The sequence below is a fragment of the Mytilus trossulus genome, chromosome 4, assembly GCF_036588685.1.
Source record: "Mytilus trossulus isolate FHL-02 chromosome 4, PNRI_Mtr1.1.1.hap1, whole genome shotgun sequence".
Lineage (NCBI taxonomy): Eukaryota > Metazoa > Mollusca > Bivalvia > Mytilida > Mytilidae > Mytilus > Mytilus trossulus.
The window spans coordinates 78,335,803-78,348,763 of NC_086376.1; positions in this window are offsets into that span (position 1 = coordinate 78,335,803).

Genomic DNA, 12,961 nt, shown 5'->3' on the forward strand with positions numbered 1-12,961 from the left:
CATCTTCTGTGTTAAAGCAAATGACTTTACTAGGATATTGTTAATAATTTTTAAAAATTCACAAAACTACTTACGTAATCGGATTTCATTTTCAAAAATATTGTTCGTAATTCTTCTGATCGTGTAACTATGTCTGTTAACCATTCATTGTTTTGTATGCCGACTGGATTTGAGTTAGTATTTGAATTATAGCCGCAAGGTTTGATCCATGGTATTCTCCCCTCAAGACAAGAATTGGCTGTAGCTTTTTCAGTAAGGAAGGCTGCACAGCATACGAGTTTAATGATACCTAAAAGGTAAAATGAACTTTGATATACATGTACATTTGGACTAATGTGTAATAGATTGGATTTGTATCTGTTGTTATATTGTAGCATCTCGTTTTCGGTACTTTGTTTTTCTGATAATTTACAATTCACATTTTACAGCAACTTTGCGTTAAGCTGTAAGTTATGGTTTCTTTTTTTTTATTGTATTTTTTTTTTTATTGAAAACGTATTTAAAAGGTAGTTTTTCTGACGCTGCATGTGGTAAATTATGATGTGACTTTATTGCTATTAAGACCAAATAAACAAAACTGAAACTTTTTCCTTTTAATCATTTTCCAATGGTTGTCGAGAGTTTCTTCTTTATCTTGATTCCAATGCCGTGGCTACTTTCCTTATAAAACCCTTCAAATCATTGGTCAAAAAGGTACAGTGTAAAATAGAACTGATGTGAAGAAATTCATAATTTTTTGTGTCATTGAAATAACATTTATACGGGGGAAAAGTTTATATTATAAACACAATGATTTTTGAAGTGTTGGTATTTCCTTCCTTAAAGCCCAATCGATTAAACGATATACACAACACAATGAATATAAATAGCCAATCTAAAGCACTATTCCGAATCAGGTTAAGATCAGCGATTTTTATAAATTAGTTATTCTGTATCATTTTCATCATCATCGACGTATATTTAAAAAATGACTGAAATAACTGGATTTTTTTTTTTAGAAATGGACCAACTGCAATTCTACACATTGATTCATTAGTTGTGTTAACACTAAAACCTGGGAGCGATTCTTTAATTGTATATTCAGTTTGCAGATGTACAGCTCTTTGTCCTTGTTAACATCACAACAAATACAGAGATATACTGCATGTTAATAATTTTTCCGCAAAACAAAAATAATTTCATTTTAAATTAGTATTATACAAACCTTTACCAACCATTGTTGAACAATACACAACGATAATTGAATACCTTTCTATAGCCATGACTTTTTAAGAACAAAATCATTGAATTCCCCAAAATGTGACAAAATGCTTCAACCATTTCAAGTTATGTAGTGTTACTTTCAATATGCAGAAAAAAATTCATGGTCCTTACGAACGAGAACTGAAACTGAGACTTCCTACATAAGCCAATATGCCAGCGGATCAGAGTGTAGCACCCAAAAGTCAATTTTGAATTTAAGAAGTGGGGAAGCCCAATGAAAAAGTCTTTTCAGCGATGCTTTTTTTTCGTCAAGCATTGTATGTATCTTAACTTTTTCAAGTTGTTTGCATGACTGATAATGAAAAATAGTTATAAATATTAACAAAAGATGTTTTAAATGTTTTATGTCTAAAATGAAAATTTGTAAATTAAAACACTTTAGATGGTCAAGAAGATAAAAGCAGGTATTTGAACTCTTTCAAAGAACACCCAATGACAGTTCGGTATCTGTCAATTTATACTTGTTTTTATTGTTATTTAGTTTTTTTTTAACATCTTAACATCATTTCAATCTCTTTTAATTGTGATGATGACAACATGGAACAATAGAACGAATTATGAAACGGTTATGGAGGAATTTCTTTACTGGTAAAATAGAAATAGAATAAAGGTTTTGTGAAACTAACTTAAAAAAGTTTCACACGTAAAAGAAGATATACTGAAGAAAAAAAGCGGGAAAAGTTTTAAAAGGAATTAAGAATTGAAGTAAAATAAATATGGGAAATAAAGTTACTGAAAGGTATAAATTAGACTCGAGTAAAGATAAAATTTCAAATAACGATATGTCAATGAAACAAAATTAATTAATGCTGCCCCCCACTTGTTATCAAAAACAGACAAACTAAGCATATCCAAATAATAATGTCAGACCAGAGGTTATTAGGTTTGACCCGAATTAATCACGTCTTCAGTCGGTTTGAAAGTAAAACAAAATAAAGGTTAAACTACTTTCTCTAAAATTAGAAATACAATCCGACTAATTTATTAGATATTTATGATAATTATTGGTATTGTATACTTGTACATCGAAGATATTTGATAAATGTTGTATCAACAGCTAGAAACACTATTAAAATTGAGAATGGAAATGGGGAATGTGTCAAAGAGACAACAACCCGACCATAGAAAAAACAGCAGGTCAACAACAGGTCTTCAATGTAGCGAAAAATCCCCGCACATGGAGGCGGCCTTCAGCTGGCCCCTTAACAAATATATAATTGCTTTGATTTAACTAGATCAATAAGCTCGTTCGTTAAAAAGCTTTATTTTGTGACTTTTTTCACCAATATCAATGTACAACAACTCACAAGGACGATCGAAAAATCCTGAAGAGACATTGACTGACTAACAAATTTCCTTATCAATCTATCCAATCCAATACCATTAAAAAAGAAAAAAGAAAAAAAGACGTAACTTGCAAAATATGCACACGTACTCCTACCTGCATAACAAAGCATAAGGCACCACAAAAACAGATCTTCCACATTTCTGGGTGAAAATAATTATATTCAATACCTAGATACCCGGAAGTGTATCCAAAATGACATTAATTGTTCTTTGTAATAAAGCAAGACTGCAGATTAATCGATAAAAAATAATTTAAATCATAGGCGCTTTATATCGTTCGGATATGAACTTAATATACTAATTATATAAATGCTATATATAATATATATATATATACGTCTATCAGAGGTCATCACATAACTCGGTCATTGGTATATTAATACAAAACTACAAAATAAAGTCAAAAGAAACGTAAACTGAATAAACAAAATAGATTTACTGTACTAGCGGACATTAACCCAAATATAATTAAAAAAAATTGCACAAAAGCAATAATATTTAACGCGGGTTGTATTCGCTCAGTCAAAACAATGTTGTATTCGTGCTTTTATATTTAAATGAACCCAAGGGGTTAGGGCCAGTCGCAACTCACTTCTCCACGGATATCTCAAAAACAATGTTGGTGGTATAAGTTAAAACTTTAAATGAAATGTTGTTTTAAAAGTCATATGATCATTCAAAGTTTACAAAACAGATGAGTTTGTTTTATATACTTAGCTAGCTATTAAGTTATAGACGCATAAAACTACACATGGGAACAGTGGGAATTAAAAAGTCAAAAAAGAACAGACAACAAGGATTAGAAGAAAGAAAAAGACAAATTACAATCCACAAAACATATGTCACAGACACACGAATTCCACAAAAATGCTTCAGACACACAAATCCCACACAAAAATTCAGAAGCACGAATCCTACAAAAACATTGAAGAATGCAGGTTCATTGGAATAAAATTGAGAATGGAAATTGGGGAATGTGTCAAAGAGCCAACAACCCGGCCAAATAAAAAAAAAACAACAGCAGAAGGTCACCAACAGGTCTTAAATGTAGCGAGAAATTCCCGCACCCGGAGGCGTCCTTCAGCTAGTCCCTAAACAAATATATACTTGTTCAGTGATAATGAACGCCATACTAATTTCCAAATCGTACACAAGAAACTAAAATTAAAATTATACAAGACTAACAAAGGCCAGAGGCTCCTGACTTGGGACAGGCGCAAAAATGCGGCGGGGTTAAACATGTTTGTGAGATCTCAACCCTCCCCCTATACCTCTAACCAATGTAGAAAAGTAAACGCAAAACAATACGCACATTTAAATTCAGTTCAAGAGAAGTCCGAGTCTGATGTCAGAAGATGTAACCAAAGAAAATAAACTAAACAAAATGACTTGTTGGTTGTACATTTTAAGGGCATACGATACAGTTTTGATCCTGTATTTACAAGTTCGTAAAACATTGCATATAGGCTATTTTTTACCTGATTAAATTAAATATATAATAAAAAATATACCTTCATGTGCTACTTTTTGAGTAAAAAGAGTTCGAAATTTTGTATATTTGCTCAAAATTCAGATTTGTGGCCGTAATGTCTTTTTCGAAAGAAAGTCATAACTTTTTTGTTATAAAAGATAAACACAAATTGGTTTTTTTTGTTAAATAATCGGTAATTTCTGTATTTTATAGTTATACAGTTATACTAAAACATGATGCATTTTTTATTCAGAAATAACTCATATTTATCAAATGTTCATGAATTGAGGAAAATACGTCATTTTTTGCTGCATGTTTATCAAAATTTAAAAAAAATCCTCTATTTAGTTTTATAAAATTTGGGTCACATAATCTCCAGGCAAAATGAAACAAATTGCTGTTTTGAAAAATAGGGGTCCATAAACTCGTTTTCAAATTAAATCAGTTTGAATGATAAAAATCAGTCGAAAAATGCAGCTTTTCCCGATATGTAACAGTTTGAAGCGCGAAAATAACATTTTACGTTAGCAACGTCATTACCTTCTCTGTAACTGTATCGTATGCCCTTAAGATTCATTAGTAAACCATTATTATCGCTTGCCTATATTGGAAATTTATCGACTGAAAAAATAATCTTCTTGTTGTTCAATTATCTCTCACAGAAAAATTTATTGAAAATTTGAGAATAACTGTTTCAAAAAGTACTTATTCATTTTTCGACAGGAAAGGCATATTGAGCTTTAAGGTCAAATGATTCCATTATACACTCAAAAAACTGTTTTCCTTTATCTGCATTATTTTGAAAAAACTATTCCTAAAAAATGATTTTAAGGAAATCATTAAAAATCATTGCAATCAAAGAAAGTATATATTATGCAACACGTAAAGAAGATGAAAGACGATGTATTGTTTTAAAAGATGAATTTGATAAACATTGATAGGAAGGAGTTGGCGGTTTTATTTCATTTTTCAAGATGTTTGCCAAACTTTGTCATCTTTTCGTAAATGGGTCTTCTATTAACTGCTATATTTTATGGGTTTTGATAATTGTTGAAATATGGACGTTTGATGGCCCCTAAAATGTATCTTACATTCACGTACTTTGGTATATATTGGGTAGTTGTTTCATTTTACAATCATACCACATTTCCGTATCATCCGATTCCAACATCATTTGCTCCTTCCACGAAATTAGCTCTAATGTAGCTCTATTTTATCGTGTTTCAAATGTTGTTTTTGGGTATTACGCCAAATATCAAACTCTCTATTATTATAGTTTATAATTACTGGTTTTATGAGTAAACCCGATACAAGTTAGTATCTACGACAGGGCATCTCACATAAATTGCACCGTGTTTTTTTCTGGTTAGATTTCTCTCTTACCTTTGATCCAATTCATTTTGATTCTTATACAATTTAATTGTTTCACACAGTTTTATATAAAATAGATAAAAATTTACAATTGATAATCATTTCTAACAATAATCATTATCAGTCATAGTAAAACAAAAGTTTTATTTCCGATAATAACCATTGGACTTTTATTGAGCATCCGTCTCTCCTTAGATATTCTGCTGTACTATGGTTGGACATTTCAAGTATCTCTCAATGTTATTTCAAAATTGCGATGATACAATCGGCGACACTTAAATCATCTTTGAGCTGGATATTGCTGTCCCTGCACATCCGATGGATATTACGCTTGCTCCGTGCATAATATTTGATACGTTTTTCTCAGGTTTGTATGAGAATTTATTGATCCTCAGAGATGCTAAGTATATGATTCCGAAAGTCACTTTATGACATGAAACTAATTGATTTATTATTTTATAAGTATTGAACAAAATAATGCATACAAAAAGGAATTATGGAATTAACGTTTCACAATTGTAGTAATCTGTTTTGATTTGCTAAGATAAGTATTTCACAACTTTTTTTGAAAATTATTACATTTGATTAGAAATTCCAATCTCATTTTCATCCATATATGTAAACCATGAGTATTATTATCATATTAACAGTGCTTATATATCGCTTATCTAAATAAACATTTCCTCTTAGCGCTTTTACTCTGATGTGTGCATTTTAAACTGTCTATCTATAATACCATGGCTCGTCTCTTGAGCACAAACAAATATTGTAAGACAGACAATACACAACACATAACGTAAAAAGGTGGATGGAGCTGACAAATAATTAAACAAGAACGTGGAGTCCACACCGAAGTCGGGTACTCCGGACCGTAAAGCAGCTTAGTGTATAAATAGTGACAGCTATTTTCAAATGGATTGGTCTCGAACATCATGGACGGCAAATTAATCGTTAAAATACTATATAAACCTAAAACTCTTCAAAAATCTATCGTTTTAATTTGTCTATAGTCAAGGAAAATGAATGTCTATTTCATTTTTCTCGGAAAATAATGCTGAAATGCGGGAAGTTTAAACGCTGTGCTTTTTTTGTTTTATAATTCTTAGACAACAACTTTCGAATAATCTTAATCTAATGCCTTAAGCAAGTGCTATATTGCTAATCATCAACTTATCCTTTGATTAACCAATTAATGATGGGTTACACTTGCATATGCATACATAAATATATATACTTTGCCAATACATTTCTCGTATATATGTATTTATATTGTATAAACTTAACAATGTGTTTTATTTTCCAAGCTGGATTATACCTTAAAGTCATAAGAAACGAGTGACCGGTGAAAAATAATGCTCTTCCAATTCTTGAACCAATGCATACGCACATCATAAACTTAGCTTCTATGCACGAATTTATCATTTTTTTCGTGTAAATTTCGTATAATCGTTATTTTTTTTTTCAATCGGTCAGTGATGTTATGAAAATATGGTAGGTAACTAAAGTTCGTGCTTTGAAGCCGAAGTTTAACGATCGTCACCTGTTTGTCAACAATCGACAAAAAATCAATAAAAAGCATAAAAACTGAGCACGTGTTTAACATGTAAATTCAGATAATAGTTTATTTCAAGGACATCCATGCGTATTGAGATCACCGGATTTTTACGAGATGGGTCACACTGAGGTCAATTTGCATACGGAAAATATGTCGGGGGAATTGGAAGTAAGCAATAAAAAACAAAGTAATGATTAAATTAAAGAATTTTCTTCAGAAAAAGTATATGTACATAAGTTGTGATATGAAAACTATCCATTGAGTAAAAAAAAACATATGCTTTTTTTTTTTTAATTTGAGGTTTCTTATGACTTTGATTGAGGTATAATACGTGTTACATTTGTCATTTCGGACCTTTAATAGCTTATTTTTATATGCCAAAAAATATAATGCGCGTTTCGTCTACAAAAGACTCATCAGTGACGCTTGAATCCCAAAAAGTTAAAAAGGGCAAAAAGAAGTGCGAAGATGAAGAGTATTGACAAAATACCTAAAAGTTTGCCAAATACAGCTAAGGTAATCTATGCCTGAGGTAGAAAAGCCTTAGTATTTCAAAAATTAAAAAAATTGTAAACAGTTATTTTATAAATATAACCATATCAATGATAAATCATGTCAGCACAAAAGTGCTGACTACTGGGCTGGTGATACCAATACATTTCTCGTATATATGTATTATTATTCTATAAACTTAACAAGGTGTTTTATGTTCCAAGCTGGATTATATCTTAATTGAGGTATTATACGTGTTACATTTTGCCATTTCTGACCTTTAATAGCTTAGTTTTATTTTCTATAAATACATACAATTGCATGCATTCACATGCATATACATTTTGTTAATATATAAATGCAAATTTAATAACTGCATTCGCGCTAGAATCAGATTTGAAAGAAAAGAAAAATGTATTTGCTCGATATTGCCCGTACGTATCTGCTTGCATCTTTGAAAATAATGTAATTTCTTTGGAATCTTTCTGTTCTGTTGATTAATCTGTATTCCGAATTCATGACATTTCTCGTTGGTGTAACTTTATCAATTGAAGTCTTTTGACTATGTATTTTAAATGCACAAAGAACATCCTTAATTTTACGGTAAATATTGCATAAAATGTCACGATCATCCCTATCCCCGACCGTATCATTTTCCCATACAATCTGTTCTACAAAAGCTAAAACAGTAGCCAGTTTCTTGTAGTCGTCTAGAATTTCAATGGAAATCTGAAAAAAGAAAATCTATAAGCATATTTGAATGATATGAAATATCTACATGTCTTACTGTGACAATGAGATGATCAACAGCAATATAAGCGATGTTCATTTGTTTTGGGTTTTACAAAGTTTGAGTAAGATTTTTACCATGAAAAAATATATAATATCTATTTGTCCATAACAATAAAGCAAACATGTATAGTGCATGTTTAAAAGTTATATGTTTTCACAACAAAGTCTTTTGTCGTTTGCTTTTTGTAAAACATAGAAAAATTGTAGCAAGCTTAGAATGCAATAGAATAGCATAATTTGAGACGCTTTAGCAGGATATGAGAGTTGATAAAAAATTGCATTTGAGTTTCGTTATATATTTGGTAATGGCTTATTGTATATGATTGGCCAATACCTATGAAGCATAAGACAAATATAAAGTTGGACGGACTTGTTTAGGGTCAAGATAGACGTGAGACATAATTTTTGAAAATGGACGACAATTTAATTTCCAAAAAAAGCGTAGAGGGTGGGAGAATTCTTTGAGTTAATTTTAGAAATGAATGTTATATCCTGGTTAGATTTGAAAAGTTATCTTAGACACATTGAAATTGAATGTAATATTCTTTCTTAATTAAATACAGAAAATAATTGATAAGGACAATATTTAACCGGATTAGTAGCAGCTAAACATTATGATTCCGTTCTAAACACCCCCGTTCATTATCATATGGTCGCCCCTTTATACACGAAATTCATAGGCATTCCATCAAACGAGGGGCGAAAGATACCAGAGGGACATCCAAACATAGATCGAAAATAAACTGACAACGCCATGCCTAAAAAAGAAAAAAACAAACTGACAAACAATAGTAAATAAGACACAACATAGTTAACTAAAACTTAGCAAAAAGAAACCCATCAGGGATGATCTTAGGTGCTCTAGAAGGGTAAGTAGATCCTGCCCCACATTTGTCACCCGTCGTGTTTCTCATGTTATTACAAACCCATTAAATAGTATAATTAGGTGAGCAACATTCGTGAAATACTAAGAGGATCGTAGTTACCACTTAAGAAAGATATCTGATATCATCTGTGACACGGTTATACCATAGCAGTCATCTAATTCGTTGATGGAATCCGTAACATTTACGAAGGGATGATTAAAACTTTAGCATTTGGAACTCATGGTTTGATTGCTTTCTTATTAGCAGAAATCCTCAATCAAGGAATTATGAAAAATACCAAAGGGACAGTCAAACTCATAAATTTAAAACAAACTGACAACGCCAAGGCGTAAGGAACATATCCGACATCATTCACAATTGTGAAACATAAAGTTCACAATTGGGAAGCTGAAATAATATTTTTTGTCGTAAAGTTTTATTTTCAACCGGCCCTCATTGTCAATTTATAGATGTAAGTCAAGATATGAGGCCGACTTTAATTTATCTGTTGTATCCTTTATCTCTGTTTTAATGGGGTAAATGTGTTCAACATAGTCAAGGAATTTTGAATTATTTTGTCAGAGAACATCATCTGTATAGCGGAAAGTAAATATAAACGATTTTGCTTACTTCTTATCTTTTTTCCTAAGAAGTTCCTGTATGAAGTCATCCTTATAATAATGAAGGAACAAGCCGGTAAGAGGGGCACAATTGGTTCTCATTTGAACGCCGACAGTTTGTTGAAAAACGTAACAAATGAGTTGTCAAGCAAGAAATCAACCATCTTGATAATGTCAGTTTTCGAGAATGTTTTGTTTGAATCAGAGTGATTCCTTTTTCTAAGTAGGATTTATCCCTGTCTTAGACAAGATACTTGTATCTACATTGGCAATATATTTTTAAACAAAGCAATACCAACTCCTCCAATTGGTCTTCTATTTTGGAATGGGGAATACTTGTGTAAAGTCTAGAAATCCAAATGATTTAAATCTATTGCAAGAAGAAAGAGTCTTATATTGTATGTACTCTTAAAGATCTTTTGATTTTTTTAGTATTTACATCTGAATTACGCCACTTTTAGAATAAGCAGTTTACAATAACTTTGAAGCCCGGCTTATATTTCTAATAAAATAGATGTTAATAATTAAGAAAGAGGTTTCGTGGAGCACTTGGAAGACCCAGCAATATACCGTTGTTTGTAAGGACACTTATGTAGTTTTGGTATCCAATACAGTGATGGAAGACCAAGTTTTTCATCTTTGGTTGAAATTCCAAAGGAACATAAAACAAACTTATGGTTATTAAGGATTTCTTCTTTGATAAGTGTCGTGGGAGTATATGTTAAGTTTCCAAGTGAATTGTCATTACCTAATTCTTTATCAAGCAGTTTATCTAATGAGATTTACACACAAACACGATGTTGTTGGGGCTTTTCCTGTGGCGACAACAACATATTTGTTATGGAGGTAGTGTTTTGTAATGTGCACTAATAATTCACAAATTCTTTTAACGATATGTACAGAAAAATAGTATGTTATTATATTTTTCAAAACTATTCCGAATAGATTTGTAAGGCCATTTTTTTCCAGTCCAGGCAATTTTATCAACGTGATGTTTTCAAGTATTATGAATTTTTACAGAACCGAATGAAATGTATGAAAACCTTTTAGAATTGATGATTTTACTTTCTGAACAATGAAGTATGAAATATAACCCAGCAATGACTTCACCTTCCATAATAATTTATCTGATAATTTGTTTAAAAAAAATAAACTTGCGTTTAATGCAGATGGATTGTTTATCCAGGTTGGATCCGCTGTTGGAAAACCAATTAAATGCTGGAAGTCCGAATCTAAGTGTCCACATGGGTTGCTCTGTTTTTTTTCTTGTTTGTCTAAATACTATAAATGAATGTTTCACATTTACCACCAATGTACATATATACAGATTTATTAATACAATATCTTTTTTTCAGGATGTGTTAGGATATTTCTGACGATGTATCGCTGCATTGTTGAAATAAGAGGTAGATGATATGATAAAGTTAAATAACAAAATTACCAAGCTCCAAGGAAAATTCAAAACTGGAGGCTCTAAATAATTGATAAACCCAGAAGCTCAAAAAGATCGAAAGAATGGAAAGCAACTATCAGATTCTTGACATTTCCTTATGTAGTCGGAATTAAGGAGAGTTGCCTCATTGGTAATAATACCATATCTTCTTATTTTCAAATTCCCTAGAATGAGTTATTTCGATGATGATCTTAATTGAAAATAAATCACCAATTTCGAATTTGGAGATGTTCCTTTCCTGCTGTAGAACTTTTCAATCTATAGTCTTTTATCTTGTGTATTGCAAACTATAATACTATTGTTTGTCCAATTTTAGAAATAATACGTGGAAGCCATAGATATGTGGATTTCACACATGCTCTGGGATATTTGATTCGAATTTTATCCAAAATCTTTGCGAGGAATAAATATCACGGCTCAGGTCATGTGTAAATTTACAACAAATTTATGACTTCCACAATTTATTTCGATTCTAATAGGACAAATACGGTCATTAAAAACTTTTTGGTAAATGTAAACAACATCTAATTAAGCTGTAGCTTGCATTAAACATTTCTTAAATAACCGATAGAAACACATGGGATTGATCATTTTAACTTTCTTAAACATTTGCAATTTTTACACACCTACCTAGAAACTTGAAATGAAATAGGTCCGGGTTAAGAAGGTCAACATAATGAAAAAACATTCAGTGTTGGTATTTTCATTCTTGAAATGACGTTAATGCGACAAAAACTTTGGAGTTTCGCGGAATTCTTTTTTTTAAATGTTGTACGTTTTTCCGATTTCTGCTTAAATCTTTTTGTTATGCCTCAAAAAAGAGAATAAGGTTCTTTAGGAATTTGTAATACAATGAAATCGACATAGCGTTTGAACATATATGACGATACATTTTAACAGACATAATTATGCACATCTTGGAGTTAAGATATATCGAGAATTTTTTTAACGCGGTGTTGTCAAAAAATGCAAAGCAAGCGATATAACAATTTGGGATGTCTGCATTATTCGAATAGTAATTTGATAGAGATTTCCTAAACATAATCAACACCCAGAATTCGAAAGGAATAGTGCATATCGCGTTATATTAATGGGTTATAAGTGATATAATAAACAAGGACAAACAAAAACCATCCTTGACATAATATAAGTGCAAAAACAATTTCACACAGGCCATATCTAAAAAAAAATAAAGGCAAAATGTTCAACGTTTTGGTGTTTTTGTACAAGGAAAAATATTTTATTTTACAAATTTGAACGATATACGTGAGAGGATCCGAGGTAGACGATATTTTATCCTTCTAATTACAACTCCTGTAATTTTCAGTATTATGTACTTACATATAATCTTTTGAGTTCAACGAAATAGTCGTTTATCTCTTCAAGAACAATAACAAGTAGGCTAATCCAATCATTGTCGGTAGTGTCCATGGTTGGTAAGGGTCTATTTGCTTTGTGTATATGGTATTTTTCCATGGGACCACATGGACTCTTCCATGGCATTTGATTTCCTTTCATAGGGCATTGACACATAGCACCAGTGGTTACAAGAAGACAACACACATAAAATACTTTCTGTGAAAGGTCTACAATTTATATTGAAAAGGTGGTAAATTACTTTGATACTGTATGAGTAAAACCATCATCGTCATATTTTCTTTATATAACTCAATACATTTTAATTTTAGATAACGTCAGCTTGTACTTTATGTGTAATAAGATATATGCACA